Source organism: Pollachius pollachius (genome assembly GCF_949987615.1).
Source record: "Pollachius pollachius genome assembly, chromosome: 9".
Taxonomy (NCBI): domain Eukaryota; kingdom Metazoa; phylum Chordata; class Actinopteri; order Gadiformes; family Gadidae; genus Pollachius; species Pollachius pollachius.
The window spans coordinates 14,192,445-14,214,944 of record NC_136942.1 but is presented as its reverse complement, the minus strand read 5'-3'; the positions used below and the strand labels follow the sequence as shown (position 1 = coordinate 14,214,944).

Below are 22,500 nucleotides of genomic sequence, written 5' to 3'. Positions count from 1 at the left end.
GAAGAGGGCAACTTCGTCATTGACAGTCAGAAAGGTGACGCATCTTAATTACCAGTCTTCACATTCACATCTCATTGTGATTCACAGAGATTGCCCTAAAAGCACACATTTGGTTTCCTCTAATCTAATGGACAATTTTATGAGTAGAATGCCCTCTGCACTCAAAGTCAATTTGGAAGGATTGGATTTAGAGAGCACGAGTTTAGAAACAATATTACAAGTAATTTTACTATGCTGCGGTTTATAGTGTTGGGGGTCATAAATTATGGCAGGGGCACGGTGTTTGTTCTTTTTTTGACATTGCGTTTATTGTTTGTTGCACGGCATGTGGAGAGATGCTGCCCTGCACTCTGAGCTCAGGGTCTTTGGTGTCCACACAGTTTATCTTTTTTTTATTTACCGTTTGATCCGAAACCAGTGGCACATTTGTCAGCTGCTGTGATATTTATCAAGCCACCCTTTCGATCCAATTTCAAGGGGCAACTGCTCTATCTTTGTTCCCAATCTCTGAAGCCTTTTTCTCTCTTTCTGGCGACGTCGCCGCACGTCTTTGTCCACAGCTCAAAATCCCCGCTCTCTTATTTTGGTCCATCCTTGCCGGCAAAATGCCATGGGCAATTCACTGAGTGTGTTTGCGTGAGTGTGTGTAGTACGTGTGCGCGCGCTGGGGACGGCATGCGGCATGGGGCCCCCCTCGTTACGAGGAGTGTGGGGCTCCTTGAGTAGCTGTCGCATCGGCTCACGTTGCATTAGCAAACAAGGCTGACATTTGAGCTGAAAGGATTACCGTGCCCGTCCCGCCATTGACTTAACGCGAGGCTGTGTGGCGCAGTGCTGCCTCGGTCACGCTGTGCCATTAGCAAGCTGAGGACCACTCTCTGCCATCCTGTCCCCGCGCCCCTACACGGCACACGCCGCCAGAGTCGTCGACATCACGAGTGTGTTCGCAAATAAGAGAACGCGACTCTCTCGCTTTATCTCTGTCTCTCTATCTCTCTCTGTGTCTCTCCGGGTGTATCAGCATGCCGTGCAGACTATTTAATCAACAGCATTGAAGGGAAAAATAATTAAGATGGAGAGCAACATGGCAGGAGCGCATAACCAAAACAAAGTTCTGCCCACGTTTTCACTTCAATGGGCTCCGCTAACATCACAGGCTGCGGCAACGCATCCTGGGAGATAACCTCTGACGCTTGGTGGGCGCGTCGTGCCGCGTCTGTTGATGGGGTGAGAAGACGACGACTCAGAGCCCCGTCTGCTTTTATCCCGGCTTTAATCTCCGGGGGTTACAAACCCCCACCAAAAAACAACACAGGGAAGAGGGGCTGAACCCGGCAACGGCTAATGGGCCCTCGCTGAGTCTGGTTAACTTCTGACGGCGGTTCGTCCTCCCGAACCGGGGCACCCTTGGCCCCACGGGCAGGGCCCGGAGAGGAACCAGTAGTCTGTTCTACTTTCTGTCATTAGATAAGAAACGTGACAAAGCCACCAAGGAAAATCACCACTGTGAAATTGGTTTGGAGGATTTATTCTGAATTTCTTGATGTGTTTTTTTTTTTTGTTGTTGTTGGGAGGACATAGTAAACTTCCGCCCCCCACCCGTGCTCTATCTTTGTGCGAACGCAAGAAAGCACCGCAAAAAATGAAGAAGACAATCTTCCAGCTGTTTTTATTTATATCCTGTAAATTATTTTTAAAAAAAGTCCTCTTCTTACTGTGCGTTCACACCAAAGGCGAAGCGATTATTTGCATCGGGTGTTCACATTAGTTTGCATTTAGGGCATTTAGTTTGCTCGCATAAGTAAACAATTTTGATCCTGCAAACTTCAAAACGAGGAGGAGGGACTCTCTTGTGACTATAAAGTTTCTTTCTGCCAATTCATTCTCAATCATGGCCGAGATAACCACCACTACGAGTCTCTACTTGTTGTGAAAGTACCAGAGAAGTCGGAGAACCAAACGCCGTCGTTTAGTGTTCATAATATCAGTTCATTGTATATTATATAATATATCGATTTTAAAGAGCTCCGGGAGTCCAATAATAAAGTTCCTATCAAACAGAAACAACCACTTTTTCCTCCATGTTGCGGTTCAATCCGGACTTCAGGGAGTGATTGCTGATAGGCTGTCACAACAAAGCTTCAAGCGAATATGCAGAAAAGTTTAGTAGAATCACGCAACGGTTGTGCCCCCATGGTAACGGCGGTGTTCCCCCATGGTAACGGTTGAGTCCCCTTCGTGGTAACGGTGTTGTCCCCCCATGGTAACTGCGGTTCCCCCCATGGTAACTGTTGTGTCCCCCATGGTAACAGTTGTGTCCCCCATGGTAACAGCGGTGTCCCCTACGGTGACAGTTGTGTTTCCCATGGTAACAGTTGTGTCCCCCCCCCCCCTCCCCTTTATATCGTAGGCCTGATCCGTCTCCGCTCCACGCCGCTGCCGCGGCTCCAGGGGCTGGAGTACGTCCTGAACGTGACGGCCACCGACGACAACGCGTCCAGGGGCCCGCACGCGCTGGCCTCCACGGCCAGGGTCATCGTGGGGGTTGACGATGTCAACAACAACAAACCCATATTCGACGAGGTAAGGGGTGGGGCGCTGAGGTGTAGATCCAGGTGCAGCTGAAATCTAGTTTCAAAAAAATAAATGAGATGAAATAAACAATCGGAGAGGGTGCAGAGTAGCCCTGCAGCCATAAAAGCAAGACTAGGTAGGAACGAGTGCTTTGTTTTTCTACCCTGTGGTAGTAGTCAATTGAATAATAGGAAACAGTGCTTCACAACAAAGTCTAACCCTAACCCTGACTTCAATACCAAACTGAAGGAATGCAGAAGTGGAAACCCCAGTTTACATGATTGGGATGATAAGAGAAGATAAGAAGGTAAGCGTTGAACTAAACATACATTAGCAATAATAAGATGAGGAGAGAGAAGAATGAGAGAGGGGGAGAGAGAGACAAAGCAAGAGAGAGAGAGCGAAAGAGAGGGGCAGATGGACAGAGCGAGCTGTGCGTCTCTACCATTATTGTTCTCCAGCCGCCTCTCTCTAAACACATTCTCTCTTCCTAGTTTCATTTCCTCCTTACCCTCTGAACACACTGGCAAACTCTAGGGACATCGTCGATTTAATGAATCATTTTTATTTAAAAAAAAATGCAATATCAACACAACTGATACTACTATACCTGTATAATTAACTAAATGAGGACTGAGCTGAACGGAAGAGGCTGTCCAGCGGTCGGCTGGATCTGGGGGTAACATATTGTGTGTAAATATCAGGCCATGCCTCAGAACTGTCTTTGTGGTCCGTCGTGACCTTATGCTTGACATTACAAGAGTCTGTGAATAATTACCTACAGGCTATATTGTCATCACACAACTATAAATTACTCCTTCTGGTTTACCTTATCATATACTCTGTGTGTGTGCGTGTGTGTGCCTGTGTGGGCGTGTGTGCGAGTGATTGTGTGTGCGTTCTTGTGGGTGTGTGTATGTGTGTTTGTGTGTGTATAAAAATATATATATATTTGTGTGTGTATATATATATATATATATATATATATATATATAAAGGGTGAGAAAAAGAAAGATAATATATTCTATATATATATTAGTATCTTTCTCTCATCCTTGCTCTCACTCTTTCTTTATCTCTCTATTGCGCTCTCATCTCACCTTTTTGTCAGTTTTATGTCATCCTGTTTGATATTTCTCGTTCTTTCCGTCTGCCTCTCTGAGTGCATGTGAGCTCCCATGTGATATCAGCAACAACGTATTCTTTAAAAAGCTCCCGGGACAAGCCTTCTTGCTCTCCGAGAGTCGGGATGCTGCTCCGAAAGAATAGCAATCCACACCTTTGCCACCTTTTCATAGATGTGAGCTTTGTATAGGTGGCACAGGTGGAGTCATTTGTTGTGTATGCTAGACCTTTGTGTGTTCCCTTTGCTTTGTGATCTCTGGTCTTTTGTTGTTGCTACATATTCTCAACCCATGCCCTTATTCTTTATACCTGTTATCTATGGCCTTCTGCCTTATTCGACTCCCCTGGCCCCAGGCTCTATATAAAAAAGCCTTGGGAAATAAAGGACCTTAGAGGAACATTAAAGAGGATGTGAAAAAGGCCTTTAGAGTGCGTCTAGCCTGTGATATGTGATGTGATTTCCAAGGGGGGGTTATTATTGGATGTTGTTCTCGCCCACGAGTAGCATGCAATCAAAAAATAGGTGGGTGTTATTCAGTGATTTAAATTTAAATGTTAAATATGATGCGCTGTGACCAATTTAGCATGATTTCTTTAAACGGTGTACAGACCATGATGGGTTAATTAGCTATCGAGGTAAAAAAAAAAGGGTCACGTTTGTCTTGTCTTTAAGTGAATAATCTCAGTGGGTGCTCAGTCAAGGTGATTACAAGTTGAAAGACAATGTCAAATGGCCTTCCGAGGGGATCCTGCTTTCAAACATGACATTTCAAAGCAAAAGGATTGTGGTCCGCTTTGTGAGGTCTTCATTTGTCCGTACAAAAGTGACAATTTATATAGGGGAGCGCAGCGAAATAATTACATGTTTCACTTGGAACCATCAAGTGTAAATGAACACCCGGTTCTAGCTCGGAACGGTTTCCACCCATGAGTTCTGTGAAGGAGGAGACAGTGCTATCCCCATGGTAACCACCCACGGCAAATCGTTCCAAACTAGTACAACAAACCAGGGCCTACGAGAACAGAGGCTTGCCCCCTGGGCTGGGGGTCTGCCTTCTTCGCAGGGGGGTCCAGACTCGGGGTCTAGACTCGGCAGGGGGTCCAGACATATTTTGCGCATAGCCAAAAATAATTGTGGAAAATGTATGTTGGGCGCGATGCGAAGAGTCAAAGATGGTAAAGATAGTAAATAGATATACTGTGCCAATGGCTGACCGATGCGTGCTGGGAGATCGCCATGACTTTTTATCGGCGCGTTATGGATTTTATATCATTGGTGCAGAGCAGCGAAGGAGAAACATCGGGGTGGCGGGTTAGTTAGTTTCTATTCACTTCAAAGGGGCTAGGGTATATAAAAAATATAAATGTGGCACGCAGCAGGCATTGAAAGAGAGAGGCCATGAGGCCCCTTGATTTCAGTTTTTTTCACTGGCGGTTGTCATCCAGGGGCCTCGGGGGACTTGGCCCTGCTACGCCCAAAAAGGAAATTCATCGTCACAAAAAAGAGCAGCACCTGAGCTCGGGGCGGGATAGCACTTTCGCAAACTTGTTGATGGTGACGTAGAAAACCAGTGTACTCTGTTTGACACTTATTTAAGTAACAGTGGATAGATACTATTGATTGCTATGTTTAAGATCCTAGAAGATATACTAACTCAACATGAAAAAACAGGACTTTGGGTTCACTGGCACTTTAAGCTTGTCGTTGTGCTAATATCAAGGTAATCTCAAGTTAACATCATCTAACAAGGTCCTAATAAACTAACAAGGTACTAATAATCCACCAAAAATATTTGGTGAACTAGTTTTACTAGGATTACAACTTTTTCCTCAGGTGGATGGCAAAGCTTGTTGACAAAAAATAAAAAAACAGTGGACTCACTGCCAGCGAGGAGGTGCAGTGGAGAAAAGATGGGATTGTGTATTCCTCAAAATGAACAACAAGAGCAAGCTTGCAAAAAAACGAGTGAATCTCTCCCTGATGACGGTGAACCTTGGCTCTCGTCAGAGGGCTCTTGTCAAAAGTCCCCTGAACGGTTAGCGTCTCGTCTCCTGACACCTCAGCCTCCCTGGTGCCTTTCCCCAATTATGACTTAAGAACACAGCGGTGCTGAGGGAGCCCCTTCAGACACACTCGCGCTGCGGTACGACGCCGCTGAAGCCCCTGTGACGGAGGCCAGACAGAAACATCGCAGGCGGAAAAAAACAAAAAGACCCAATTGAATAAGGCTGTTTGTTTTGTAATGCAATACGACCCAGTCATACTCAAGTTTTCTGTGATCTGTTTAGCGCTTCTCTCCGGGGAGCGCAGTGTGTCAGAGCCGGCCCGGCTCATCCATCATCCTGCTGTGTCTGAGCAAAGCACTGCAGTGGACTGTAGTAGGAACACGAAGCAAGTCATGGAGGGGAATTATTGGAAGGAAACCAGCAGTGGCCGATCGTGCTCCCTTTTTTAGGCTTAGCACACAAGCCTGGGAAGATGAATGCATTCTCATGTACTCTCCTCTTTCCCCGAGCCAGGAATGATAAGGACATTAACCTGTGTGCGGTTATCGTGTTGAGACATATGAGATTATATGTGTACATCATATATATATATATATATATATATACAAGGGCTATAAATTGTCATGAGGGCTTCCGCAGTTATGGCAGAAACATCCCACCCACTTCTCTCCTCCGTTTCTCATTTCCTGGCCCCTCCAACCTCACCACCCCATTACCCCCCCCCCCCCCCCACCACCACCACCACCACCCCACACCCTCCCACCTCCACCTACTGTCTCTCCCCCACAGTGTCAGCAGTACCGCGAGCGCGCCTCCGTGCTGGAGAACCAGCCAGCGGGGACGTTCGTGCTGCAAGTGCAGGCCACCGACGCGGACGAGGGAGCGAACGGGAAAGTAAAATATGGGCTAATGCACCGAGACAGCGCGATGCCTGCCTTCAGAGTCCACCCAGACACAGGTACGCCGGGGCTGTCACAGGCGGTCAGGGCCCTCCGCCCTGGGAATACATTATGATGGCGCTGGCTGGAGAGTGACTGAATGTTAAACATTCCGGGGGTAATTGGTTCCTCCGTGAGACGGGGGGTGGCGTTTAGGGAACGCGTGCGTGGGCACCGGCTGCTGCGGAACAGGAAATAACATGATGAACGTTTCATTATTGAAACGCCATGTAGTGGTATGTGTGTTAATATTACCGCACCCACGTCTCAGAGGGTTGGATGGATGGGTTGATGGTCGAAGGCGCGAATAGACTGGACGGTAGAAGTCGGCTGGATGGATGGGGTGTTGGACAGATAGATGGATGGATAATGTTCTGCATAGATGCATGGTTGTATGCGCAAAAATATGGGATAAGACGAATGGATGGTGTAATGGATTGAATGGATGAAGGGATAGCCAGAGATGGGAAAATAAACGGATTGCCGGTTGAACACATCGATAGACAGGGACGATAGATGAGTGGGGGTGCGTGATGGATGGCTATCATAACGACCGGACGGATGGCTGGACGCATCCACAGGTAGGTAGACAGACGGGGGGGGGGTAACGACGTCAGGACGGACATTAGGTAACGTAACGCTAGATAAGGTGGCTCATGATCCCACCGTCCTCCCCAGGAGTGATCGTGACGGCGCGGCGCTTCGACAGGGAGCGCCAGAGGGAGTACTCCATCACCCTGACGGCCACCGACTGGGCTGAGGAGCCGCTCATCGGCATCTGCCAGCTCAACGTCCAGATCCTGGACCTCAACGACAACAGCCCCAAGTTTGAGAACCTGCGTTATGAGTGTAGGTGTTGTTCATACGCGGCTGTTCCTCCAAATGAATATACTTTATACATTGTTCTGTTTTAAGGGGCTAATTTGCACTTTCTCTGAGGGAGATGACAATGATACCGAAATTGGTCGACTGCGACCAATACTAGCGGGAGGAATGTGCTCGTACCACATTTACAGCTACATTTACATTTCTGCAATTTTTGCAGACGCTTTGATCCAAAGCGACTTAAGTACAAAAGTACAGAAGGTAATTTGTCAGAAGATAGAGAAACAATATATCTCTGTCGGTAGAGTAAGGATGTTCATAGAACCAAGTTACAAGCACTACCAATTGTTAGGTTAACCCATTCCCTATGGGTTGACCTAATACCGCCCTATATGTCGCCTGTCACTCGTAGATTTCCTCCGGGAAGACACCATGATGGGCACCAGCTTCCTGCGCGTGGCGGCCCACGACGATGACTTTGGCACCAACGCCGCCATAAGCTACTCCATGTCCCTGGAGGAGCCCGAGTACCTGAGGGTCCAGCCGCTCACGGGCTGGGTGTACGTCAACCAGCCCATATCACAGGTCAGTCACCGATAGCCATGGGCTGTGTGTCTACCTGTGTATATTGTGTGTTGTAACTATATCCATCGGACCAACGTGACCGACCTGTGATTTTGGCTGGGTTTAGCCATCAGCCAGCCCATGCCACAGGTCACAGCCATGACCATGTGTCTTTACGTGTGTATATTGTGTGTTGTGTGTTGTAACTTTATCCATTGGACCAACCAGGCTGAAGTTAGGCTTGATGTGTTGTTTCAACAGAACCTATATTGACTCATTAGAGCTATCAGGTACGCTCCAGCATATTTGTGATCTTCAGTGGTTATTTTTATTTTTTTTGGTCTATTTGACCTAGACAGACATTTAAGGAATTCCAATAGCGATGGAGATGTCAGTCAACATTGCCTGGGAATGTGATTTGCAGAACCTCAGATGAATAAAGCAATTACCATTTTCACAAAGATTTAGAGAGTCAATTGAATCTGTTATTTAACCTTCGGGACCCAGCTAGATTTGAAAGCACTTCATTAAATGTTTATTCTTTAGAGCTATGCCTTTGAGATAGTTTTGTTCCTGTTTAACAGATCATAACATTCATAGTTATTGTGTTATAAACAAAAAGCCTTTACCACTCTTTCCACATTACTGACATTATTAAAAGAACACATTCCATGTTGAACTGCAGAGTTTAATTGGATTCTGATGTGAAATACAATAGTGCAACTGGGTTATATTTAAGTGTGCATTTTTAGGAGTTCACAGTGCTAGATTTGTTCAATTCGCAAAGCGCACACTGGTCTTATAATGGTCCAGATTTGATCTCTGCTGTGTGCCTCGATTAAAGATTTAGGGGATTCTGAGTTCTATAAAACAGTTTACTGGTAACTGTTACAGGTACTAAATGACTAGTGAATGAATGAATATCTTTGAATGTTGCTAGGCTACATATTGCAAAATATATATATAATGGGATTGACATATTTATATGGGAATTATATTTATATATTATATCAATATTAAGTAGTTCCACATAGGAGCTGGACATCCTTCACAATAGAGTTGCTGAGGCAGGATTCCAATGAACAGAATAATGCAGTTGTAGCATGTGAGTGGCAAAATGACTTTTCAATAGTTTTCTTTCCCACTTTTCCTAACGTGGTGATTCATGTGTGCGTCACATTCCGTCTCATTCCCAGTACGCCTTGGCCCCCGGTGGTCCTGATACACTCGCTCAGCGCAGATAAAACCTGGCAAAAGTTACTACCTGGAGTAATTGCCTGCCTTATAAAGGATGCCCCGCTTTATTCCCTTCATTTTCACCTCTCTGTACATTCTCTCAGTCAAACATATCAACCTTCCCCATGGTTCAATTACCGCGCAATTAACATGAGCGCAGCTGACTCGCCACCCCGCCATCTGCCTGACTGAGGCATAGCTTAATAACCCCCCCCCCCCCCCCCTCACATCGCCCGCTTCCCCCCTTCGGTCGTTGCTGCTGCTGTGGTTGTTGTTGATGTTGTTGTTTGTTGTTGTAGTGTTCTACCTCTAATGACTAAGGGCTAATTGTTGCTGTGAACTCCAGAGGACCTACATCACCAGGGAGGTGGTGGCCACGGACGGGGGGAACCGCAGCACGTCGGTGGAGCTGGCCGTCACCATCACCAACGTCAAGAACCAGCCCCCGCGCTGGGAGAGCCCCAGCTACAGCGTGGTGGTCCCCGAGAACACCGCCAGGGACACGCCCATCGTGGTAGGGGACGCCGAACGAGTGTGTGTTTGTGCGTGGGTGTGTGTGTGTGTGTGTGTGTGTGTGTGTGTGTGTGGGGGGGGGGGTGTGTGTGCGTGTGTTTGTGTGTGTGTGCGTGTGCGTGTGCGTGTGTGTGTGTGTTTGTGTGTGTGTGTGTGTGTGTGTGCGTGTGCTTTGGAAGGCCTAAAGGATCAAAATTACACCTCATTGTAGACATGTATCTGATTAAATCAACGTAAAATGGGGCGTTTAAACTTTGCGCTGAAATTATCACTAGATCACTAACCAGCACTTATTGTATATTTCGTTTATTGATATAGTAATTCAAGTGTTAATGAGGAATGAAAGCGATTAATACTGACAACAATGTGGCAGTTATTTTTTGTAAAGCGTCTTAGAAGTGTAGTTAAAGCAGGTGGCCTTGGTTATTCTTGTTGTTTCAATGCACCTTTTGTGCTCGGATGTGCCGGATCATCACACTTGACAATTCAATGCAAACTCTGTGGCCGCACCGGTGTCCTGATTTCACTTGCCTGCTAAAAATGTCTGCCAGGTGAAATATGTCTTCTGAAATGGCGCTGGAGGGAACAGAAGCCCTTATGGTGTCCCTGCTGTTTAAGATGCATGCGTGCGAGAGTCTGTATAAAATAGGTGGGTTCGTCATCACTTACTGGCTGGCTCGGGGAGACGGAGTTCCTCAAGCGTGCCACACGTTTTACTGTGATGACCGCCTGCCATGAACTTCCCGAGATCAACACTGATGATCATCAGAATGGAATGCAAAGCAGCATAGCCTGCTGTGGTGGTGTCTTCAAAAAGTTTCGCATCTCAATCGCAGTTTATGTAGGCCAAAAAAAGACCAAAAGAATAATTTTGTTTTGTTAGAAAGATATTGGATAATCAACCGATATTCAAGCTCTGAATTAGTGATGTGATGCAGGCAACTAAAGACTTGATCAGCGGTATAAGTCCTGTGCGTCTAGTGGTGACTACCTGCCCAGGAGTTGGGGAAGAATCCTGGCGGGCTCAAATCTCATATTTTCTATTCGCATCGCAGTCGAGGGTGCGGGAATCAAATCAGTCACACTCAACTTTACTTCGGCCAGAGAAATCGAAAACGTTTTGAGGTCTAGGTGTGCAAGAAGTGGGGTTGGAGGGTTTGCTGAAGTTCCACACACAGCATCTGAGCTGTAACGACAGGGTAGCAAAAAAAAGAACGCTCTCCTACTCTAATTAATTCACAGAGCTTGTTATTCATTTCACTGGGCCAATTCGCGACCCAATAAAAACGGGTCGCCAATCATTTTCAGGATCATCTTGGTTCGTGGCCAGAAGTTTGGTTATGGCTGTTCTAGGAGACTACATGACTGCCTGTGCTTTACAATGGGTGTCGACTAGGTGTCATCCAAATGGTTTCAATTGAAAATACCCATTCTCTCCGGTAGAAGTCTAATATGAATGAACCGCAGATTAAACCCTTATTTTGAGAGGTCAAACAATAGTACGCGGCTATTGTGCATTGAATACTCGCTCGTGGAGGTGGCTAACCCGAGAAGGAGCTTTTACAATTGGACTGAAAATGTTATTCGAATAGCATTTGTTAACATTATCCCAGGGTCCTGCTTTCAGAGTATGTTATGAGAGAAGAAATATGTCATTTCTATTAACATATTATAAATTATTATCATTACATTTATGACATTAACTTCCGCGCCATCACCATTGAGCAACATCCGCGATTCTTCAATGTGCAAGGAGACTATATTGTGTTACTCCTCATAACATGGGTTTAACCTACTGACATAGTGAATGTGATTTTTCTATCTAAAGTATTTGGATGCACCAGCCTAGTAGAGCGAGTCCACGTTCATGTGAACAAAACATTTAATATAATAATCGTAGATATTCATTTTATTACGTCAATTAACATTAGATATTGGTTAAACAAGCACACTGTAGATCAAGAATGTAGGTCTTCAATCAGACACATTCAATTGAACATAGTTGTAGAAGGCGGAAATTTGAATCCATATGCTACTTTATGAAGTATAGTAACCGACGCAAAACTTGGAGGTCTAAGTGAAAATAATGCTGAGCCTACAGTGCACGACTGACTTCAACATGATCAGGACAGATGCCTCCGCATAGTGTCAGGAAGTTAATGAACAGCGGGAACGATAGAAAGACAATTAATGGACTGCTGCCTTCTGACTTTATTTATTGTTAATTGAGTGACGAAGGTTTATACTCACTAGCTGCGAGAATCAAGAGGAGGGACTAATTTCTGAAATCGCACTATTGAACGTGCCATTTAGCACGTTCAATAGCACCGTGCAAAGCCTTCAAGTATACCATTGTCGAGTTGAGTGGCGATACTAAAGATTAAATGCTGCATGTTATGTCGATTTTAATGAATACCTACAATGTGGTATCGTTTTGAGCCATACAGATCTCAACATTGGTCGATACTTGATAAATATTACCTTGGACATGCCTATAGTGGTGTGAGCTGAGCATGTGTGCTCATCTTTGTGTGTGTCTGTGTGTACCGGTCAATACTTGACTTTAGAAACATTACCATACTGTTGGACTAATTAGGACAATTCTACTCAAAGCGCTTCTTATTCGCTCAGTTTGAATGTTGAGCGTGTACCCTTTTGGGTATTAACCTTACTGTTTTGCAGTCACTGGATATTCTCAGTGTTCCACAGTTTTGAGATCTTGGAGAATGTGCTGACATTTTTTTAAACGTATTTCTGCCAAGCTTTCCCGACTGAAGCCAACATTATATTGCACATGATAGCAGGTTGCTGACCTCGGGGCAATTAAATCCATTCAAAATGTTTCCTTTGATGTGAAAAATGTAACGCTGTCAATCTGACCCGAAAATCCTTTCCCTCCCTGGGTCCTATTTAGAGGCCTTATTTAGATATAAGAGGTCCCTCCGGGAAACTATACAGTATGTTGGCTCTCATCCCACGATACTGCGTGCAATTTCTCACCTGATCAATCATCTAAATGAATTCCTCAAAATCTAATCTTGCTCACAAACCGATTCCACTGCCAAAGCGTCACGTCGGGCTGCCCTTGCTCTGAGGTCTTTCTGGGGATGAAACGTGAAGCAAACTTATTTTTGGGATACCAAACAGTTGTTTCAAGTGGATACCGAGAGGCACGTGTCATTTGACTCAATAAAATATTCACTGTTCAACTTTTGTTAATACACACATGAAGACACATCTTGGCTTCATTCATCATCTGTTTATGCAAATGTATTCTTATGAAAAATTATGAAAATATATACAGTAACTAATTTCCCAAGATGTTGAGGTTGCTTAGTTAGGCTCGAGAAGATAATTTTATTCAAACCACTAACTGCACCCCATTGCGTCTTTGCAAGCCACGTCGATTTAAGTTTTTTTCTTTCTTTTTTTTTCGCTTCAAGACCATCAAGGCGACCTCCCAGCTGGGAGACCCGAGGGTGACGTACAACCTGGAGGACGGAATGGTGCCGGAGACCAACATGCCGGTACGCTTCTACCTCTCGCCCAACCGGGAAGACGGCTCTGCCTCCATCCTGGTGTCGGAGCCCCTGGATTACGAGACCACCCCCCTTTTCTCTCTCCGGGTCCGGGCTCAGAACGTGGCGGCCGTGCCTCTCGCGGCGTTCACGACTGTTTACATCAACGTGACAGGTGGGAACGTGTGGCGCTTTAGAACGGATTACGCTTCAGGCTTAATGTAAAATGTTGCACAGAATTACACACTTATTTGTGTTCTCACATTGTACCGTACACATTCAGCCTCACTTGCTTTCTTTTTTAATGACGCTGATCAGATTAACGAAAAAGATTACGTCTCCGATTTAAATTAACATACATTGTGTTTTATATTTGAATGTGCTTCATTAAAAAAATTGATTAGTTCATTGAATTATTCATGTACATTAGTTATTTGTCTTGATTCGGTTCCACGAGTTAATCATGGCGTCTCCCCACAGACGTGAACGACAACGTGCCGTTCTTCACCTCCTCCGTCTACGAAGCCTCGGTCACGGAGGGAGCGCAGATCGGCACCCCGGTGCTCCAGGTGTCCTCGCACGACAAGGATCTGGGACTCAACGGCCAGGTGTGTGCGTGTGTGTGTGTGTCCATTCATTGCTCAGTCAAGGAAATGCAATCTATAAATCGAAATAGCTAGCTAGAAACCACCATCTGCCCGTCCCTTGCTGCGTCCTGTGCAGTGTCGTGTGCGCTTGGATGACAGAAGCTCCCGTTTTTGTGTTTTGTACAGCCGTCGTTGTGGTGTTGATGAAGTGGCTTATTAACCTTTACACTTACCCCTTGATCCTGATTGATCTTAATGAGCTCAATACTTACATGCGTACATACATTCATACATGCGTACATATATACTTACATTCGTACATACATACGTACGTACATTCAAACATGCGTAATTACGTGCATACATACATACATACATACATACATACATACATACATACATACATACATACATACATACATACATACATCCTGTACATTACAATTCAGGCACACAAATCCCTTCTGACATTTTATCCAAAATAACAAAATTGCCTTTCTATTCTGTTGATATATAAAAGAAACGCCCTGTTCCACCTTTCTGTCCCTCTCAGATCACCTACTCTCTGCTGAGCGACAGCACTGGGGACCATGAGCTGTTCCGCATGGACCCCGCCCTGGGAACCATCTACACCGAGGCGGTGTTCGACCGCGAGGCGCGCAGCTCCTACCTGCTGGAGGTTCAGTCCGAGGACGGCCAGGAGTCGGCCAGGCCCGGCAAGAACAAACAGCCCAACTCAGGTGAGGTGGAGGGGTGGTGGTGGTGGTGGTGATGGTGGTGGTGGTGGAGGTGGTGGTGGTGGAGGTGGTGGAGGTGGTGGTGGTGGTGGTGGTGATGGTGGTGGTGGTGGTGGAGGTGGTGGAGGTGGTGGTGGTGGAGGTGGTGGAGGTGGTGGTGGTGGTGGTGGTGGAGGTGGTGGTGCTGGTGGTGGTGGTGATGGTGGTGTTGATAACGGGGGCGATGATGAGGGTGGGGATAATAATGATGGTGGTGGTGGAGGTGTGTGTGTGTTAACGATGATGAAGAGGTTGATTCTGATGATTCTGATGATGATGATGGCGCCGGTGATGACAATAATATTAACGAGTTATGATGTTTATTATTATTTAAAAGGAGTGCTGAAATATTAATAAAACCTCATCATTTTCCTCTTTGAAGCAAATTCAATGAAACATTCCAGGAACAATGTTTTTTCGTTTATCTTTATTCTCCAACCGTCCCCAGCGGCACGTCATTGAAACCCTTTTCCGTTTTTAAATTGAAACTGAAGGCCCTTCTCGGGCCAGTCTGTGGAGTGACCTGAATGTCTCCTCCTGTTAAACAGAGCTCCAGCCCACCCCCCTCCCCGGTGACCGGGGGGCAGGACAGCGACCCAAATGGGCCCCTGCTAGCTCCTCTCCCCTGCCTGCCTGCGTGTCTCCAACAGGCGGCTGCGGTTGATACCACCTTAGCGCTCATTCACACCCTGGGAACGACTTTGAAGAGTGAATCAGCATGCAATTTATTCACACAAGTCTGCCCCCTTCCCCCCTCCCACCCCACACCCCCTCGCCCCTTCCATGTGTACGCCTCGAGCCCGGAGACGTCTTTGTTACAAGACGTGGATTATTCCCTTACTTTTCCCTTCCCCCTTGTTCAATGTTTCAACCCAATGAGATGAGCTCTTGTTTATCGCGGCCTTCTCCCCACATTGTGCACGGCCCGAGCGAGCAGCGGCAGCCGCATTTATATGGGCGACGGCGCCAGAGTTGTGTATTCTGCCGGTCGGCATTAGCAAATGTTTGTGGAGGAGGAGGCATTAAGGGGGCTGGGATGTGAGGGGTGTAGGATGACGTTTCAGAGCAGCAAAGCTCTCTCTCTCGGAGGGAGAGGGGAAGAGGGGGTGAGGGGCGAGGGGGGGGGGGGGGGGCGCAGGGGCGGCTGCTTAGCATTTGCAATGAGCCCCCGGTCAGGTCTTACGCTTATGTATCTCTGGGCTCCAGAGGCGGCACATTTTATCTGCAAACACTACCCTACCCTCCTCGCCTCCTACACCCCCATCCCCTCTCCCCCCCCCCGCCAGCCCCCGAAACCATCTGAGAGAGAGCAAGAGAGAGAGACAGAGAGAGAGGGAGAGAGCGTGAGAGAGTGGAGAGAGAGAGAGAGGGACAGGGAGAGAGCGTGAGAGAGTGGAGAGAGCGAGAGAGAGACGAGGAGAGAGGAGAAAGAAATAGAGGGATAGAGAGGGAGAGACAGAGACAGCAGTTGAGAGAGAGTGTATAGAGAGAGAGAGAGAGAGAGAAAGAGAGCGAGAGAGAACGAGAGAGAGAGAGAAATAGAGAAGTAAGGAATTAAATAAGGACAGAAATGCAGAAGGAGGCAGAGAAATAGCAATATATTCCGCCATCATTACCACCAGCTCCAAATGAACATGTCAGCAATGTGTTTGGTCGACCGATAATTTACTCTTTTCAACGCGGAGGAATAAACAACCTAATGAGGAGTGCACAGATAACACACAAACACACGTCAGCCTGTAAACATTTAACCTCCCCCAGTGGAGATGCTCCTTATCCGCTCTGCTATTGCCGCCGTCCGACACTGACAGATGTGAACGCCCTACATCGACTTCTAACGCCATGCAACTTCTTTTATTTCGTTCCGTATTAATAATTGATAAACTTTTACCAGAAACATAGCTGTGGGATACTTTATTTCCATGCAACATTATGTCTGGTCTGGAGAACAATATAACTAATCACAATGTGAATGTAAGCGTGTGTGGATGGGTTTGCGTATGTTCACATGTTCGTGTGTGTTCACATGTTTGTGTTTGTTCATGTGTTCGTGTGCATTCATGTGTTTGTGTGCGATTATGTGTTTACGTGCGTTCCTCTGTTTGTGTGTGTTCACATGTTTGTGTGCGTTCACATGTTTGTGTGCGTTCACATGTTTGTGTGCTTCCCTGCGTTTGTGTGCGCTCATGTGTTTATGTGTGTTCCTGTTGTTTGTGTACATTCACATGTTTGTGTGCGCTCCTGTGTTTGTGTGCACACACGCACACACGTGTGAACGTACGCTCAAGGCTGCGTGCTCCCCCGCTGTGCTGTCTGACGTGTTGGGTCTGTGGCGGGGCTGCTTGCAGACACGGCTTACGTGAGGGTGTTCATTAGCGACGTCAACGACAACAAGCCGGTGTTTGCCCAGCGGCTGTACGAAGTGGGCGTGGACGAGAACGCAGACGTGGGGCTGGCCATCGTGACCGTCAGCGCGAACGACGAGGATGATGGTGAGTCCGGAACGTTGACTTCATGCATGACTGCACTAACTATGTGCCAGGAAATGTAGGAAGCATTTCAGATCAGTGGTCAGCTCTGTATTTCAGATCTACCAATCTGTCAATCTGTCATCTTAGGTTCAATTAGCAAGTTGTTCATTTTTGTTTGTGCTTTGGTGTGTTTGTGTGTATATGCATAAAAGCATATATATTTATACACATGTATATATATAAAGTGAGCGCGAGGGTGATTGTGAGAGAGAGGGATAGAGTGTGAAAAATGTTTTCCAATGCCTGCTGTGAAATTCAGAGTAAAAGATCCTACCTCATCATCTCCTCTGTTCCCAGCGATCCGGGTTCAGCAGTAATCACTCACTCCCTTGTTAATTCACATTGCGCATATGTTAAAAAAAAATAAAAAAAGGGACCGACATGCTCCCACACAGTGGGTGGGCGGGATTTGAGTGCTAAAAGCGGTTGCTCATCCTAAGAAGCCCTTTATCAGGCATGTTTGGGGTCGTTAATCAAGTATTAATGTTGAGCGTGGGCGTGCAGAGGGTCCAAGCCGATGTACCGGTGATGAATGTCTGCAGTTCGACCAACGCTAACCCCCCCTCCACATTAAAAGCGCTACAGCCCTGTTGTCTGAGATGTTAAACCCATTCCAGCTGCGATAAGCTGGAAACCCCCGGGTTTGCCTACTGTAAGCCTGTCACATCCCCAAGGGGGGGGCCAGCAGCACTTTGTCGGCCAGCGTTGTGTTCCTGGTCCAGATTAGTGTATTTACATGGGATTGCAGCTACTTTTAGCCAGCACATTGATTGGTCCAATGTCCTGTACCTTCCGAGAGATTATTTTTATCAATCCCCCCACTTTTAAACCCGTAGTTGGTCTCCATGGAGACACATCAGGGGGGGGGTCGGTAGATATTAAGTTATTCGTCTGGTCTACATCGGCTGATGTTCCTTTAGAATTGCTCCCATGGGGCTCTACCATATAGTTCCTGATTCTTGTGTTTCGCCCTCGCGCCCTCGCGGTCTCACACTGACTCTCTCGCTCCCCATCTTTCTTTTCTCATCTGCTTTAATTAGTGTCTGATTAGAGCTGTGAGGATAACGTACAAATGTACCATTTAATTAAGTCATCAAAACAAGAGAGTTAATTTGGAAAATGTACCAGTATCGGGCTCCTCGGAGGAGAGAGGTTTATAAGCTTAGTATTAGGCCTCAAGGGTATTCATTTAGTTATTTGTTGCAGGTGCAATCTGGGGCGACTATATCAGCATTAATATGTGTTCCACAGAAAGATCTAGAAGGTCAATGTCCTAAACGCCTCCGGCTAAAAAGTGGCAAACAATTTTAGATTGCTACACTACCGCTGCAGCTATTTAAAATTAATTTACCCTTTCCAGTGTGTCGGGGCGCTTAAGTTTCACTTCATATCTCAGCAGTTTTATTAGCCCTGATATGGAAATAAGAGTCGTAAAATTAAGGTCCTAGAACCCTATGACACTATGACATCATCCGTTTGTTTGACGTTTGCCCCCCCCCCCCCCCCCAGGGGCAAACGCCAAGCTGCGCTACCAGATCACCTCGGGGAACACGGGGGGCGTCTTCGACATGGAGCCGGAGGTGGGCACTGTGTTCATCGCCCAGCCGCTGGACTACGAGCTGCAGAAGAGGTACAAGCTGCTGGTGCTTGCCTCCGACGGGCGCTGGGAGGACTACGCGGCAGTGGTGGTCAACGTGGTCAACAAGAACGACGAGGCGCCCGTCTTCTCCATGAACGAGTACTACGGCTCGGTCACCGAGGAGCTGGACGGCTCCCCCGTGTTCGTGCTGCAGGTGGGTCCGTCCGAGGGGATCGGAGGCGGTTGTGGTCTGGTTAAAGGCTTGGTTATTCGAGGTTTACAACCGCATTCAAGGGAAGTCAAGGGAGATTTTTACTTTATTGGTTTAAATCTGCTAGTTTTGTATGTTTAATGTGTGCTGCACAGGGAACACAAACAGTTCTAATAACTAATAAGAGTTCTAATAAGAGTACTACTTTCATCCATGCCCGTGTTTCAGACGAGGGTAGCGCTGCATACTTTGAGGGTTTGATGGGAATCCTGTAGTCCACATTTTGTGATGCAGAAACAGTAAATTCTTTGGGATAAGAAAAGCCGCTCTCTTCCTTGAAGGTGACTGCCACTGACCCGGACAAGGACGCAGACCAGGGAGCCATCCGCTACTCCATCCACGGCCAGGGCGCTGAGTCCCACTTTGTGATCAACGACATCACAGGGGAGATGTATGCCCAGCGCACCATGAACCGCGAGGAGCGCGCCGTCTGGCGCTTTGTCGTCATGGCGACGGACGAGGAGGGAGAGGGCCTCACGGGCTTCACCGACGTCATCATCAACATTTGGGACATCAACGACAGCGCGCCCGCCTTCTCCTGCGCCCCCGACGCCTGCCTCGGCAGCGTGGCGGAGAACTCCCCTCCCGGGAGCTTCGTCATGGAGATGACCGCCGTGGACCTGGACGACACGGCGGTGGGCCAGAACGCCATCCTCACCTACCGCATCACCAGGAACTCGCGCGCGGCGGGCGGCGCCGACCTCTTCGCCATGGACTCCAGTACGGGCACCATCTCGGTGGTGGCGGAGGGGCTGGACTGGGAGGCGGCCGAGAGGCACCTGCTGATCGCCGAGGCCCGGGACGGCGGGGGCATGGTCGGCACGGCGACCGCCACCATCTCGGTGACGGACCTGAACGACCACGTGCCGCGCTTCGCCGACGACCGTTGCGGCGGGCGCGTGTCGGAGGCCGGCGAGCCGGACGCCGCCGTGCTGGAGCTGAGGGCGGTGGACCCGGACGGCGGCGCCAACGGGCGGCTGACCTTCACGGTGGTGGCGGGCGACCCCGAGCAGAGGTTCCACGTGGTGGGCCACCGGGGCGAGCAGACGGCCACGCTGCGGCTGAGGAAGAGGCTGGACTACGAGGCGCCCGGGGAGCAGAGGTTCAACCTCACCGTCAGGGTGGAGGACCCGGAGTTCTCCAGCGCCATCCACTGCGTGGTGCAGGTGGACGACGACAACGACAACGCGCCCGCCTTCGCCCCCGACCGCCACCCGCCCACGCCGCTGTCCGAGGACATCGCCGTGGGGACCGGCGTCCTGCAGGTGACGGCCCGCGATGCCGACTCCGGGCCTAACGGCGACATCACGTATAGCATCCTCGCCGAGTCCGACCCGGAAGGACGTTTCTCCGTCGGCCAGACGGGGCTGGTCACGGTGGCCAGGCCGCTGGACCGGGAGGCGGTGTCGGCTTATGAGCTGGTCGTCATGGCAACTGACCGGGGCAGCCCGGCGCTGACCGGCAGCGTCACGCTCCACCTGCCGCTGCTGGACGTCAATGACAACGGGCCCGAGCTGGAGGCAGCCTACGCGCCCATTCTCTGGGAGAACAGCCCGCCCCCTCAGGTGGTCTGGCTGAACCAGAGCTCCACGCTGCTGCGCGTCGTGGACAGGGACTCTGCCGCCCACGGGGGGCCCTTCTCCCTGTCCCTGCCCCCGCCCTACACGCCCGAGTTTCACCTGCAGGACCACGGGAACGGCAGCGGCACGCTCACTGCCCTGCGGAGCTTCGACCGTGAGCGGCAGAGGGAGTTTTATCTGCCGGTGATCATGAGCGACAGCGGCCGTCCGCCAATCACAGCCACCAGCACCCTGACCATCACCATCGGTGACCAGAATGATAATGCCCACCAGGCAGGGGAGAAGGATGTGTTCATGCACAGCCGAAAGGGTACGTTCTCCCCCCCCCCCCCCCCCCCCATGCTTCCAGACATCCCCAGCTGGGCGTCCTTGTCATTTATTTTGTAGTGCAATGCAATTTTTTTTACAGCTAACGCTTGAGGGAAAGGTGTAAATTGGGGTTGTAGGAAAGGTTTACCCCCTCCTGCTTTACCTGTGCAGCGCTGTGCGCAATGCACAATGGTGCTGATTTGACATCCTTATTGTGATATCAAGATTGTTCTCAGAACAGTCTCGGCGCTCCCCCTCTCCCCAATCCACCGCCCCCTCCAAGCCTTCCCAAAAGTCTTAGCAAAACCCTGTATTGCGGACACCGTGCATAATTGTTCTGGCGTTGGCGTGACGGGCGTCGCCGCCTCCTTGGTGTTTGATCAGGGCCTCACGCGGTGGCGGCGGAGGTAATTGTCCGTTGCAGCCGGGCGACTCATCCCGACTGCTTTGTTTAGCCGGCTGCTGCCGCCGCAGGTCGATAATAACATAATCCATACACTTGTGATATAGCCGTTTCCTTAAATACGCGCCCTTTGAAGTACTCGTCCCAGCAGTGGGATGTGCCCCACACTTATGTATAATACAAATAATACAAATAAAAATGAACCGAGGAAAGAAATGATGTATGAAAAAGCTAAAAATAAAAGCATGATAAAAAAAGAAAGGAAGCCAACAGAGACTCTAGGATGAGTGTTAAAGTGTTAAGAGCAGCACATTGCGTTGAATTGGGAATACGTTTTATGTGTGTGTGTGTGTGTGTGTGTGTGTGTGTGTGTGTGTGTGTGTGTGTGTGTGTGTGTGTGTGTGTGTGCGTTTATGTGTGTGTTTGTGTGTGTGTGTGTGTGTGTGTGTGTGTGTGTGTGTGTGTGTGTGTGTGTGTGTACCTGTCTGTTTGTGTGTGTCTGTGTGTCTGTGTATGTGTGCGTGCACGCATGTGTTTGTGTGTGTGCACATGTGAATGTGGTGGGTGTGAACAGGAAGGTTCCCTGCTGCATTAGGTAAAGTGTATGCCCCGGATCCAGATGAATGGGACAACAAGACCTACACATTGGCGTCAAGTGCCAGCAAGTACGATCTCAGCTCTTCCATTTTCCCTGTTAGTCACCACTAAGTCACTCACTGAAATGGAAAAACACACAAATGTGTATTCTATGTTTAACGGTAACATTTTTTTAAAAGCGTTTGGTCATAACCCAAAATATATCTTGATTCAGTCAGGGAGTGATTCAGTGACTTAAGAAACACAAATGTTGAATTTGAAATCCAATCCCAGTTATCTTAGTCCACCTGAAGGTGAAACAGATGTGGCAAGCAGATGGCCTTAGTCAGGGAGACTGAGTGGCTATTCAGTATTTACACATTCAAAATCAGATTAGGAATACCAAATGTACATTTGTTTTATTCATGTAACAAAATTCTCACAGTTACTATGACAACTATCAAGTCCCTTTTGTATTCGCTTCAGCCTGTTTTTCTTTCTCCTTGGCTAGTGTTTCTCTCCCCCACCCTCCCCTCAGACACTTTTCACGAAATGATAATTTGCCTTCTACGTCTTCTCGGTCTTAAC

General features: G+C 48.1%; 1 pseudogene across 1 annotated transcript in view; it reads left to right on the top strand.

Annotated features, from left to right (window-relative positions):
- Positions 1-22,500, top strand: part of LOC307080341 (neural-cadherin-like) — a 96,106-nt pseudogene that overhangs the window by 47,732 nt on the left and 25,874 nt on the right. Inside the window, exons 7-19 of the transcript in view lie at positions 1-34; positions 2,411-2,583; positions 6,496-6,664; positions 7,323-7,493; positions 7,882-8,054; positions 9,616-9,783; positions 13,226-13,475; positions 13,781-13,908; positions 14,441-14,627; positions 17,012-17,155; positions 18,704-18,987; positions 19,326-20,934; positions 21,911-22,001. The exon at positions 1-34 is cut by the window's left edge and continues 109 nt beyond it. The product of the transcript in view is annotated as a neural-cadherin-like (transcript). The remainder of the gene's footprint in view (positions 35-2,410; positions 2,584-6,495; positions 6,665-7,322; positions 7,494-7,881; positions 8,055-9,615; positions 9,784-13,225; positions 13,476-13,780; positions 13,909-14,440; positions 14,628-17,011; positions 17,156-18,703; positions 18,988-19,325; positions 20,935-21,910; positions 22,002-22,500) is intronic.